At 47.6% G+C, this 13,525-nt stretch overlaps 1 protein-coding gene across 4 annotated transcripts in view; it reads right to left on the bottom strand.

Annotated features, from left to right (window-relative positions):
* The window catches only part of STAG2 (STAG2 cohesin complex component), an 82,380-nt gene extending 71,084 nt beyond the window's left edge, over positions 1–11,296 (bottom strand). For 3 of the 4 annotated variants that reach the window (XM_056359516.1, XM_056359519.1, XM_056359518.1), the window contains exon 1: positions 11,065–11,296. The gene's annotated coding sequence lies outside the window, so the exon portion shown is untranslated. Of the gene's footprint in view, positions 1–9,720; positions 9,838–11,064 lie in introns of those variants that run through there. The other variant, XM_056359517.1, reaches the window with a different exon arrangement.
* Positions 11,297–13,525: the final 2,229 nt, after the last annotated feature.

Raw genomic sequence — 13,525 nt, 5'->3', positions numbered from 1 at the left:
ATTTTTCTCCTCCAGATCTGCCCCCTCCCCCCCCAAAAAAAAGGCTTTAATAGTTATTTCTTTTAGTTCCTGACTTCATTAAATATTTAAGACAAACATTTACATCTTCCACATCTGAGAGGACAATGTATTCCAAGATCTTACATAAAAGCAGTTATTTATGCCACTAATAACTCAATGCCAACATATTCCACAAAAGCAAAAAAAAGTTAAGGTGATGCAGCTGGACACAGAACATACTTCTGAAATGGTTCTAATAAGCATCAACATATTCTTATACTTTCCTATCTTTCCCATCTTCCCTGGCATACTCTCCTTCATCCTGGTAATACTATTTCATCTTCTAGGATGCTTAATTCTTTATATACTGTCAAATACTCCTTACTGTAATGGAACTGGAAAACTTCAGTGTCTTTAATCCCCAAGCCACCAAAGAAGATGGACTCAACCTTGCATCGAACAGAACTGTTCGAATTTTTCCATGCTTCTCTTCACTGGAGATAGGGAAAGACTAAGCCCATTTGTAAAATTATGCGAGAACACATAAATCCTCTCTGTAAACAAAACTTCCCTAACCAGTTCTGAATGCAAGGTATGCCTCACATAGTTTATACCCCCTTGGCAGAAAAAGGAAAACTTGAGAATTCTGTTTCACAGAGATCGTTACTGCATTTGCGGGTGAATATGAAGAACCTTAATGCCTGACCTACTGTATATGAAAAGGATGAATTACTGTATTTCCTTCTATCCACAAAAATGTTTCTAAAAATGTTTTTGACATTTTTATATCACACTGATTTATACAACCTGTGTTCTTGCCACCTCTGAAAATTTTTGTTTAGCAGCGACTACTGCTCTGAGGCACAAATACACTCTAAGTACACAACTTTATTGACTTCCATAAAACCACTGCATTGCTGAATAGAAACTGAGCAGTGTAACGAGAAAGACAATGCAATGCAGCAAGAGAAATAAAATGCCTAAAGGCCGATTTTTCTGATTACGTTTCAACTGTCAAGCCACAGGTCTTCGAGTTTACAAAATCTGCTCTATTTCACAGTAGAGTAGTAATAAAGTATACACACATTGCTACATCAGCAGCAATTTTTAATTCCTAAACATTTTAAGAATAACAATTGAATGTGTCTATTTTCAAAACACAGCTTATCGAAGTCAGTCAAATGGAAGCCCACTTAATAAAACAAAAGCAGCTTAAACATGTAATATTAAAGACAAAACTGTAATCCAGCAGCACATGCAAAAAAAATCCGAACGTTTTTCCATTATCATTGAACTATCTGCCTTAACAAATAATTTCTGTGCTTGGTAAATCAATATGCAAAAGCCATTTTCACCTTTTTTGGGCCAATCATTTATTAGGCAAGTAATGACAGACCTATACCACAGATGCAAGAGAGATTCTTGTGCAGCTTTCCTCTCTGGTTACCATAGTTTCAAATGAACTGTAGATTTCTAGAAATAATACTTATGAGAAGGAGTAAAAATACCACTGCTTAAACATGAAAACTGCAAGAAGAATCGTTTTGATTGGTGTATGAATGACACTGAAGTGAACAGGTAAATGCTTAGGAAAGGAAGTTTTATTTGCAAGACCTTGTCATAGGCACAGCAATGAAGCTCAAGTATGAACAGCAGGAGAAAAATAAAGATAGTAAATGCAACCAGAGGGAAGAGGAAAGCAGGCACCAAAAAGTCATTCGGTAGCCATGCACCCCTCTCTCTTTTTCAATGATTCCCAATAAAAACCACAATCAGCTCTAAACCAGGTCATCAGCTTCCCAAGCCTCCATTATCCAGGAATACTTTCCAAACATATACATACTGGGGGGTGGAAGGGTGTGAATCTTCATAAGAACTTAAGAGATTTTAAGATCTGAAATAAAGACAGACCTTCCAATAAAAATAGCATAATAGGTTGCCACAGAGACTGTGGAAAAACTCCATCCTCTTAAAACATTCAAAACTTGACTGGACAAATTCCTGAGCAATCTGGAGGAGCTAGACCTCCAAAGGGTCCTCCTATTTGATTCTGTGATCTAGAACTCAAGTAATTTTTCTCTGTGGTATTACTTCTAGGAAACAACTGCACATCCAAAGCTTTATTTTATGTGGTGTGAAAAGGAAGTATTTCGGATACAGTTTTCAAACAGGTACATAAAGCAACAATAAAAATAAAACAGTACATGGCAGCACACCAAAATGGAACTTTCCTTTATAGTTCCCATCCCAGAACAGCACAAAATAACAATTTTTTAACTTAGGTTAATTATCTTAAATTATGAATATCCCAGTCTCTCCTTTACAACTGCAATTAAATTGCATTCTTTACTCTAAATAAAGATACAATAGCCTGTATCAATCCTACTTCCTATTTGTCTGCCACAAGCATAGCACTGCCTGCCATATGCATACTGTAGCTACCGGTCATTCTTCTTTTGGGAAAAGGGGGGGGGGGGGGGGGGGGAAGTCTTTATCAAGTTTCCCCAGTTATCTCCCTTGGAAAAAATATCATGATTGATCAGTTCTCTGTTTCTAAAAAGATCAGAAGTAAAATGAAGAATATTGCCAGTGATCAGGATGTACCGCTTTACCACTCAAATGGAATCAGTCACTATATCCATAACTAAAAAAAAAAAAAAAAAAAAAAATTTATTCCAGGACTCACGTCACATAAAATCACCTTCAAATTAAAAACCAGACACCTGAAACACACACTACATGAATTACAAAACCTGTTCCTGACATTTACTACTTATATTTTTTTAGTAACTTCAGTTACCTATATATTCAATTGCCCATAGTAAGGTAATAAAGGTAACATATAGAAAAACACAGATGATCAATATTCACATCCCTAATCCATACAAACTCTCCTCATACTGAACACTCCCTGCTGGAAGATTACACTCTGACAAATAAAGTCAGCCAATTATATTACTTGTGTATATTATCTGCTCTGATTGCTAGGACTTGATATGGTCCAAATTTCCAGAGTTGAGCCTTCTGAAGGGATGAACTAGGACTTTTACCTTAAAGAATAACAGTTAATTGCATGAAAGACAGAAAAACCTTATCTTGAACAGCTTATTTTTATTTGCGAACAAAGTAAAAGTCAATCTTCTTTTCCCAGGTGAAATGCTGCAAGGAAGATACTATTTTACAAAACTTAGGCTGAAATCCTATGTTAAATAAAAAAATACAATTCAGCCATAACCAAGAACTGCAACATTACCTCCAAATCAAAAATTTTAATCTCCTTCTAGACAGATGACATGTATTAAGCAATAGGGAAATAACTGCATTAAGTCCTCTTTGCTACGTGACTACATGTACTACATCACCACATCTTCCCTGGAAGCATCACAATGACAAGCATGTACACGAAATGACACCCATCTCTCACTGGAAGCAGGGTACCACTGGGAAAGGGAGAAACTCCAGGGAAGCCTGCAGGTAAGGTTAGTTGTCTGCAGATCACCCAACGCTCACTCAAGGGCCAGAAGTTGAGCAGCATTTTATCAAACCCTGGCAGCAACTCGAAGCCAATATTGGAATGTAATTCCAACTAAATAAAACATGCACACCTAAAGCTTGTTGTTTCTTTTTTAAGTGGTCTGTAGTTTCGGAAATATTCGTGCATTCTGTCAGTGTATTTGATTTCTTTTCATTACTTTGCTAATAGAAAACCCTGAAGTTTGGATTCCAGCTATAATTCTTCTTTTCAATCTAGACCGCTACAGACATACATATTACATGGCTATATGCACCACTGCAGACTTTTTACAAAATACAGATGAAATTCATGTGCTTGCCCTATCAACCCTAGAACAATGGCAACAGATACAAAAATACTTCCCTCTCGAGGAGCCACACAGCAGCACTAACAAAAAAATGCTGTAGAAAACAAATATTCTTCCATTGACTTCCAGTGCCACACATTTCCTCTCTAAGCCACACTCTAATCCAATGACTAACCTCTACTGAAATAAAAGTACAGACAAGCAAAATGCATTAAAGGCTGCGTAAGGGCAGGACTAATAAGCCATCAGACTCAGAGCTATAAGAAAGTAGAACATTCATCTATGTAAAATTAAAAAAAAAAACCCACAAACCAACCAACACACACTCATCTCTAACTACTTGTTTTGGGTTGGTATTGCGATTAACTTCTCAATTATGGATCACAATCTACACTATATATATTGATATGCCTATCTTCTTACACCTACTCACTTTCATGATACTCTTCTACAAAAATAAGCCCTCTGGAGGGGGAAGTTATAGCTAGTTACACAATCAAAAAAAGGTACAGAATATATTACATTAAAGGACACACCTGGACATAAAGTATGTACCTCGATAAAGCAGTTACATGACAGCTAACTTAATTTCCCTCTGAAGTCACAACAGGACAAGAAGTAACTGCATACAAATGCAGTCCTGTACGTCCTTAATTTCATACTCAAATTGGGATAAAAAAAGTTTTAAAACAGACTCTGTCCATGTTCCTCCATGCAACTCCAGCCAGTAAAGGCTAGGAATAGCTAACTGTCACATGAATGCCACAAGGGAACCTTGGGGGATCAAATTTTCCCATATCCCTGTCTCCAAAATTGGGTGCCAGACCTCTCCTCAGATCCGACCAGTTGAGGGCAATTGTTTTTGAGCTGGAAGAAAAGATCTTTTCCATCTTCCCTACCCAAGGTCTCACAGACCTGGGATTTTCCTTAATAGTGCAAACTTGGAGATACAGGGATACTAAAAAGGGATACATTACACTGTGAAATGTTGCGATGGCACAACCTCCCCCCCCCCTTTTTTTTTTTTGGGGGGGTGGGGGGTGAGACCTTGGTCTAGTCTTGGTGATCCTGGCCATCAAACTGACTATACCAAGAACAAAGAGTGTTTGTATTGATACCTCAACAGTAGACAATCTTCCTCAAGACAGAAGGCAGTCAGACAACAGGCCGTCAAGCTTCCCAACTTGATCAAGTCACCATTAGCCCTACATATAGGTGTCTGTGGTGATCTAAATGAAGGCCACTTCCAGAAGTTTCCCTTACTTTTGATTTACTCAAAAAAAAAAAAAAAAAAAAAAATCAACTTCACCAGATTCTTACGAACTGCAACATGAAAAAACTTACAAGAAATTCTAGTTAAGAAAACACATGATTAAAGGTACGCTTTTAATCTCCCAGTTCCAAAACAAGTTTTCACTGTATCACTCCCTAGTAAGTTTTTGACCTTGTTAAAAGTCACATCAGATTTCAAGGCTCACTCTTAAACCACAAAGATACACAGTTTTTTGAAAGCAGATTAATTTTTTTTTTCCAATGTATAAAGCCAACCAAAGCCAGTGGACAAGCCATCAAACATGGAAAGAGTGGAAAAGTGTAACTGGTTGACTCCAGAAAGCAGGCTTTTGGAAAAAAAACACATGCCAGTGCAAGAGCTTCCACTGGGCCGCTGTAGCACTGCGGAGGTGACCAACAGGCTCCCCCCGCCAGGCCGGGGTGTCCCGCCGGCCGCAGGCTGCACCCAGCTGCCCCACCAGGCGCCCTCCGGGCCGCCGCGGCGCCCCCTGCCGGGCGGGGGCGGCCAGTGCAAGAGCGGCCCGTGCAAGAGCGGCCCAAGGCCATGGGAAACCACCACCCACTGGCAGATCCAGACCTCACTCCAGAAGGAGCCCAACCCTCCGACCGTAGTCACTCACACAAGATAAACTCTTCCCTGGCAGGAAGGACTCTCTGATCTTCACCAGGACGTTTAATCTGCCTGCAGCTCCACCTCTGTCCATAGCCAACAGGACAGAAGGGGCAGGAAGACCAGAGCAGATCAAACCACAGGACTGCCACGGCCAGAAGAGCTATGGGACCATGAAGAAGTCCCATTTTTACTCACCCTTCGACTTTCAAAAGCAGAAGTGATCTAAAACATTGGATGGCCTTGAATCTAAACCACTGCAGTAAGCCCATACGTCACCATTTAAGTTTTTGTGATGCACAGGGAGAGCGCTGTTCCCATTCCTCCACAGAGCTGCTGTGTAAATGCTTTGGCTGTTCCAACCCATCCCCTGCTGAACCCAGTTTCCCAAGGACTAAGTTACCACTTCATTCTCTCTTCTTTGTCAATGATCCTCATATAAGGATACTGAAGTTTTCAGAATGTGAACGTTTTAAGCGATACTGAGAAAGTAAGCAGAGCTTATTTAAGAATATTAAGCTGGTATGTCAATGGCTGCTATCAATTGCTTCCTGCCACTGCAAGTACTGAAGCAGATGAAGCTCTTGGAAATTCTAGCATCTAGCTGACAGAGACACAATCCACAACACATTCCTTTTTCCAGTATGTTTTCCCAAGTCCTCACACACACAAATGAAACAAAAAAACCCAACCAATCAACTCACCACCGAAACCCAACAGTACCATTTTGGAAATTCACACCTACAATATCCTCCTAAGGTTCAAAACCCACCAGATAACAAACAGTCACACTGTAGGCAGAGATCACACAGAGTTCAAAACCTCATCTTGTTTGACAAAACACAGCATTCCAGCAACACAAGCAAGAAGCATAAGTAACCAGCAAGAATACTTGCTTGTTTTGGGGGATTCATTTGGTGAAAATAAGCCACCGAAGTGTTTAAGGTTTCTGTAAAACATACAACCTGTTTGTACTGCCACGCCAGTTCCAGAAAACCTAATCTCTCCTATAATATTTCCCTACAGCAAAACAACAGACAGTAACACCACAAATGAAAATGACAAATGAGGACTCTCAAATCATTCTAAATTTGAACCAGAAGTGACAAAGAGCAATCTAATTAAAAAAAGTTCATAATGCTCTGATGTGCTAAACTATTTCATGATTTGACTAAGTCTAATGTAGTTGCTCCCACCAACAAGAGCACACACTTTCAAGTGGTTTGTTGCCTACAGCTATTTTCTACAGGAGACTGTAGTAGCATGTAATATTCAAGAGAAGCTGTCTACATTACTTTTTTAAAAAATAACTCAGTTGCTGTTGATAAGTTATACTGAAACAAAATAAAACTAAATAGGGTGTTTAACTGACAATTCTATTTACACTCCTTCCAAGTGGAAATTATTTCATTCCGCACATTTATGCCTTTATAGATTTTACCACGTAAAGCTGGAATGTGATATATTTACGGAATTTGAGTTAGAGTAACAGCCAGCTAATTGAATACAATTTTAAAAACTGAATGCTCTTCAAGTAGTGCAATGCATTTTTAAATAAAGTATTTTATTTACACCAAATATTTTATGACCTAGCAATTTTCTGATTTCCAAGAACCCTATTTTTAAATATATTAAAACATCACAGCATCATTAATTTGATGCCAACTTATTCAAACCAGTAACTTCAGCTTTCAGTCACAAAACATCAAGCCTTTACGTCTAAAAGAAAAGATCTGTACATAAATTTTAACTAGTCTTCTTAAATACAAGTTTAACAAACCCTTATATTGCTTACTGACTCCACTCAGTATTATCTTTCTGCAACTGTAAATGGATGAAAAACTTCCAAAAACGTAACTCCGGCCCACATACGTAACTTGGGAGATACCCAAGCTCTAGGGAATTTCACAGGAAAATTACAAGTCTCTCCCATCTCCCAGTTTCATGCCTGGGTTTTCTTTTGTTTGTCTGAATTTAAGCTTATACAACACCCATCCTTAAATATACCACGGTTAATACCAACAACAGCAACGGAAATTCAGATTTCTCACAGGTTGCATAAAACCCACCTGTAGACTACAGCATAACAGGCCACTGCTTTTGCTAAAAGGACCCACATGAGCCCCACTGCTTATAGAGCAAGATCTATCTGCTATAGATGGGAATCAATTCATGGTTATTCCTTTATGTAACTCTGAAGCTTTCTTAGTCTCTTTGTTTAGTTAATCAGAAGGGTACAGGGATTCCACCCCACCAAACCCAGTGCTGAAAGCAGCAGAAAGATGGATTGTGCCAACAGCAGGGCATCGGTATTCTCACACCTTGTTTGATTTCGTAACGAAACTGTTATCATGGTTCCAAGGGAAAAGAAACAGTGTTACCCAGCAAAGAGAGCCCCATGCAAGATCTGTGGCATTGTGATTCTGCAACTGATGACCAAGATTTATCCACAAAATTAAGAGTTAGGGATAACAACCGATGAGATAAGAGATTCACGCCAGTCATTGCACAATCACTTGTGGTATTTATTTACCTGCACATAACCAACCGGCCTGCATGTGGGTATGTTTTAAGTCCCAGGCAGTTCAATACCAGGTAAACACGAATAATAAATACTTGAGTAAATAATGGATTTAGGGAAAAGAGAATATGAAAAGGTGGAAAAGTTGTTTCAAACGGCCAAGCATTACGAAGGAGAAAGTCATCTGTCACAAATCGGGACCGCCATGCCAAGAGTTAACAGCAAGAGGTGTGCTTGGGGAACACCTCACTGCAGGAAGCCAGGAACTCTAGCTTCTGGACACTGAAAGCAAGATTGAGCCGAACTCCCAGCAGCACAAGGACCTTCGGACGCGGGCTTCGAGGGAAGCCATCCAAAAGGCGTTTTCTCCCCCTCGCCTTTCACCAAATCCCCACGGAACGGTAAGACGTGGAAGCCTTTCCACGAGGTGACCTTCGCGCCGCCCCCACCGCTCCTGCGGGGGAACCGGCGGCGGCGGCCGGGCCCGGCCGGGGCGCGGGAGGAAGCCACCGCCTCCCGCCCGGGCGGCGGCCAATGGGCGGCGGGCGCAGGCAGGCGGGCGCGGCGGCGGCGGCCGCCCGAAGCGGAGCGGAGCAGGCCCCGGCGGGGCCGCGTGTGACGCACTTCGGTAACCGGACTCCCCGCCCCCGGCACGAACCGCCGCGCTGACATGGCCCCTCCTCGCCCCGCCGAGAGGGACGGCGGCGGGGCGCGGCGCGGCCCCGGGCTACCTGCGGGGGCTGCCGGCCGGGGGAGGCGAGGGGGTCACAGCGGCGGGCAAGGCGCCCGACGGGACCGGACACGCCAGGGTGTGGCGGGGGGAGCACACGGGAAGGAGCGCTCAGCCAGCGCGGGCGGGAGCCGTGCGGCCCGCGCCGCCAAGAAGTAATTAAAAAAAAAAACAAAAACAAAACACAACAACAAAACAGAACACAAAAACACCCAGAGTAACTCCAGCACCGGACTCGGCGGTCATTGAAACTTTGTGCTAACTCCGAGCACCGCATCCCGGGGGAAGGCAACAACAACAAGAGCCGAGCCGGGCAATAAATAAATAAAAAGCAGCGAAAGAGAGAGCTGAGCGCCTTCAGCCCTCGTCCTCGGGGGTAGGGAGGGGAAAAAAAAAAAAAGTTAAAAAAATCGAGGTCTGTCGGTCGCGGGTTTCCCCGGGACGGCCGGGTTACACAACGCTAGCAGCGGCCGGCACCGAGGGCAGCGGTGCGGGCCCCCCCGCCGGCACCCCCGGCCCCGGGGATGGGCACAGGCAGGCGGAGCAGCCCCCGACACACGGGGCCGCCCGGCCCGGCCATCTGCTGCCGCTCTCGGCCGCTCGCTCCTCGCTCCCCTGTCCCTCCGAGTCCCTAACCACGGCAACAACTGCATATATATATATATATATATATTTTAAGCCGTGTAGAGAAAATAAGCGCCCAGAAAAAAAAAAAAGAAACACCAGGAAAGCTCTCGCTTCCTACCTGGGCAGGGTTCAGCTCAGTTCAGTGCGTGCCGAGGAGGAGGGGGCAGAGGAGCACTATCTAAAACAAAAGTGGCGCCAAAACCCCCCAGTAAGAAGCATTCTTCTTCCTCCTCCTCCTCCTCCCCCCCCCCCCCTCCCCCACCGGGGCCGGCGAGAGCCCAGCGGGGTTCCTGCAACACGCGGCTGCCGGCGTCGGGCGTCCCCGGCACAAGTTGGCAAGAGCCCTTTCTTTACAAAAAAATAAAGCAAGCCGAACGGAAACTGCCACAACTCTTCCTCTTAGCGGGCAGCCGCCGAGGAGCTCGCCCAAAGTCAGTCTGGAGGGGAAAACTCGCCCCACAAAGGCCTTCCCCGGCCTGGGCGCCGGGGGGGGGGGGGGGGGGGGGTCGCCAGCTCTTTCGGAGGCGGCGAGGGGGGAAGGCGCAGGTCGGTCCCCACGTCCTCGCTCGAGCCGAAGGCACTCGCTCCCGCCAGCCCTCCGGCCCGCTGGCTCGGGGGAGGCGGCCGGAGCTGCCCCGGCTCGGGGCAGGGAGCCGGCGGAGGGCAAAGCCCGATCCCTCGGCACTTCCCTCGGCGGGGAAGCCGGCGGGAGCGGGCTGGCAGGAAGAGCTCAGCTGCTGGGCAGCGGGAAGGAGGGGGAAGGGAGCCCGGGCGAGCGCTGTCAGGGGTGAGAGTCCCCTCTCCCCGGCCTCCTCCGACACCCGACCCCGGGGCACCGGCAGCCGCCCCACCATTTTCTCGGCGCGGCGCGGCCCAGCGCTCTGCCCCCCCGAGCGCGGCCCGCTCCGTCCGCGGCGGCCCCGACCCCCGTCCCCTCCCTGGCCACCCCCGAGCGGCCCGGCCCGGCTTGCCCACACACACACCCCACACACACAATGCCCGAGTCCTCCATCTTGCCAGCAGCCCCTGCTCGGCTCGGGAGAAGGGGGGAGGAGGAGGAGGAGAAGGTGGTTCTCCATTTTAGCTCGCCGAGCGCTGGGCCCAGCCTGCCCGCGGCCGGCTCTGGGGAAGAGGAACGGGGCTCCGGGCGGGCAGCGGGGGCCGCTTTCGGCGCCCTCTCGCTCTCTCACTCGCGCTCCCGCTCGCCTCCCCCCTCCCCGCCGAGGCGCGCTGGGAAGGGGGGGTGGGGAAGCGGGGGGCTGGAGTGTTTTCGCGGCTCGGCCCCGCCGTCCTCCATCTTGGCTGCGCGGAGTCCCTGTGGCCAGCCGGCCTAGCGCCCCGCGCCGTCCTCGCAGGCCCGGGGACCGCGGGCCCCGTCCCGGCCTCTCTCCGCAGCCACGCACCGCGATCCCGAGTCCCCCCTCCAAACTTCCAGAAGCTTCGCCGCCATTTTCTAACTTACCTTGCCCAGTATCGGCGTAGGCAGCGAGGAGGCCCAGGCTCGTAGCTCCGCTCCTATATCCCCGGCCCGGCTGCCGGTTGCGCGCCCGGCCCGGCCCGGCCCGGAGACTTGGCCGCGGAGGGGGGGTCTGGGGACGGCGCGGGGCGCGGGCAGGTTATTTAATTTGGCGGCGGCGCTGGGGATTGTTTGGGGTGTTCGCTGCTCGGCGGCTCGCGAGCGAATGGAGGGCGCAGGCGCCACCTGGCGGCCTCCGAGCGAGGCCCGCTCTCCTGGGCGTGGGGCGACACCTGCCGGCCGGCCGCGGCGCAGCCCGCGCCGAGCGGGGTAAACAAGGTGCCGCGCACGCGCGCGCCGCCCGGCCGCTCCCCCGCCCCCGCCGCCTCGCGAGCGCGGCGCTCCACAGCGGCGGCGGCCCGGCGGGGGCGGTGGCGGGGACGGCCGGGGTCGGGCCGCCGCCGGGGTGGCGAGGCGAGGCGAGGCGGCCTCTTCCTCCTCCTCCTCCTCCTCCTCCTCCTCCTCCTCCTCCTGCCAGGCGGGGGGGGGCCCGGCCTCCTCCGTGCGCGGCCGGCGGGGGGGGCCCAGCTGCTGGCTTCATTCTCGGGGCAGGATCGGGTGACTGAAACAGGAGGACAGCCTAAAAAGGAGAGCTCCGGCACGGCACGGCACCGCACGGCCCCGGCCGCGTACAGCCACCCGCGGGCGCGGGGCCTGGCGCCCTTCCTGCCCCCTTGCAACACCGCAGTAACTGGAAAACAGTCGTTCGGCTGAGGCAAAGTTCAGCCTTCCTAGAAATAACCCCTGCCCGCCTGCCGGCCCCCTCGCCGCCCGGGGCTGCCGCGCCGCCGTTGCTGCGCCGTGCCGGAGCCGGCTGCGGGGGTGCCTGTGGCCGTGAAGATAAACGCGCGGCTGCCCGCAGGGGTGTGTGCGGGGTGCCCGGTCTCCAGAGCGCCCAGCGGGGCGGCCAGACCAGCAGGAGCTGTTTGCTGGCGCTGGTGGTGGTTCTGGTGCTGGGCAGCGTCCTCCCGAAACGTTTGCTGCTGCTCGTCGCAAAGCGCCTTCCTTCCCAGTTCAAATTGGCGCTTGCTCCTAGCCTCCCAGGGCGATTCCTTGTTTCTCCCTGTATGAAGATTCCTACGTACCTCAGACGATCGCATATAAGCAATACAGAATACTTTGTGACGCTTATTTTTCTAAATGTGCAATTCGATAGTTCCTTCTACATTTTTTCTCTCCCTGCATTGTGTAATGCTAAGCACATTACTCATGCTGAATAGTTGCACGTAAGCTTATGGTTAGATCGGTCAGCACAAGAACAGTTTTGTCCTGCTAATTAGTCTCCAGCCGCCTTTTGTGTTTACCTACTTTTAATTTTGGGGAGATGGTTAGCATAACTAGGCAGGTGCCAAGCAGAGTCGCTCTGCTCACCTGCCTAACAAAGGCAGGACACAAGAAAAGAGTATCCGTCAGCTTCAGCCTTTCCAAAACGAAGATGAGGCATGCACAGCGAGTAACAGTCATAATGGAAGCTGATCAGACAAGGAGAGTTTAAAATAAAAACCTAGTGTAATACGAGGTGATGACATCTAGCAGTTCTAGATATAATCTTTGGTTGGTACCTGAGAGAAGACTTCCAAAAATAAATTCCATTCTGTGGCTTGAATTCACATTTCATAATGTTTTGTACCTCCTGTCAAGGCTGCGGAAAAAATAAGAAAATTGGGAGAAAGATACCCTTTTAGGGAACAATTTAAAACAGCACCCCGAATCCCTCATTGTAAAACTATGTTCGAAGTTTCGGTTATAGCTACAGGTGCTGCTGCTGTTTCGTGTGTATCTGTTAATGCCTGACGAAATTATAGAAGAATTGTGAATAAAAGATAAACTGTAAAAAAAAAAGAAAACAAAACACACAAAAAAACCCAACACACCCACCATACCTCCTAACTTTTAAACTTGCCCATGATATATGTTGTTGTTAAATTACACACAGAAATAGATGGAAAGGAGCTGGATCCGTTTGCACCTTCCGTCTACAAAGTCAATTTCTGACAGCTGCCAGACAACTTTTCCATGAAAATAAACCACACACTTCCAAAACTAACATTTTGCCTGCACATGGAATTCCAGCAATGTATCCTCCAATTGAGATACAATAGGGCTACTCATATTACAACGCAAATCCAAAACTTTGTAAGATTATAGCAGCCTGCTGTGAGAGCTGGCAGAAGCACAACACTGAGGCAGCTTCAGACTCAGCTGTGCATAAAATCCATTTATTAGCACGTGCATCAGATATTTGGGCTGTTCCAAAAACACTATAGTTCACACTTGACCTCATAGCTGAGATCCTTTAGGTAAATGTGTTTAACAGAAGAAAACATGACAGTTTTTAGGGTGTGTTTTTTAAAGAAATGAGCATGCAAGTGCTGACAGTACCATGGCAGAGAGTTCAGCCCCTTTC

Source organism: Falco biarmicus, chromosome 14 (assembly GCF_023638135.1).
Source record: "Falco biarmicus isolate bFalBia1 chromosome 14, bFalBia1.pri, whole genome shotgun sequence".
NCBI lineage: Eukaryota > Metazoa > Chordata > Aves > Falconiformes > Falconidae > Falco > Falco biarmicus.
Note: the sequence above shows the minus strand (reverse complement) of the source record. Positions and strands in the feature narration are given on the sequence as shown.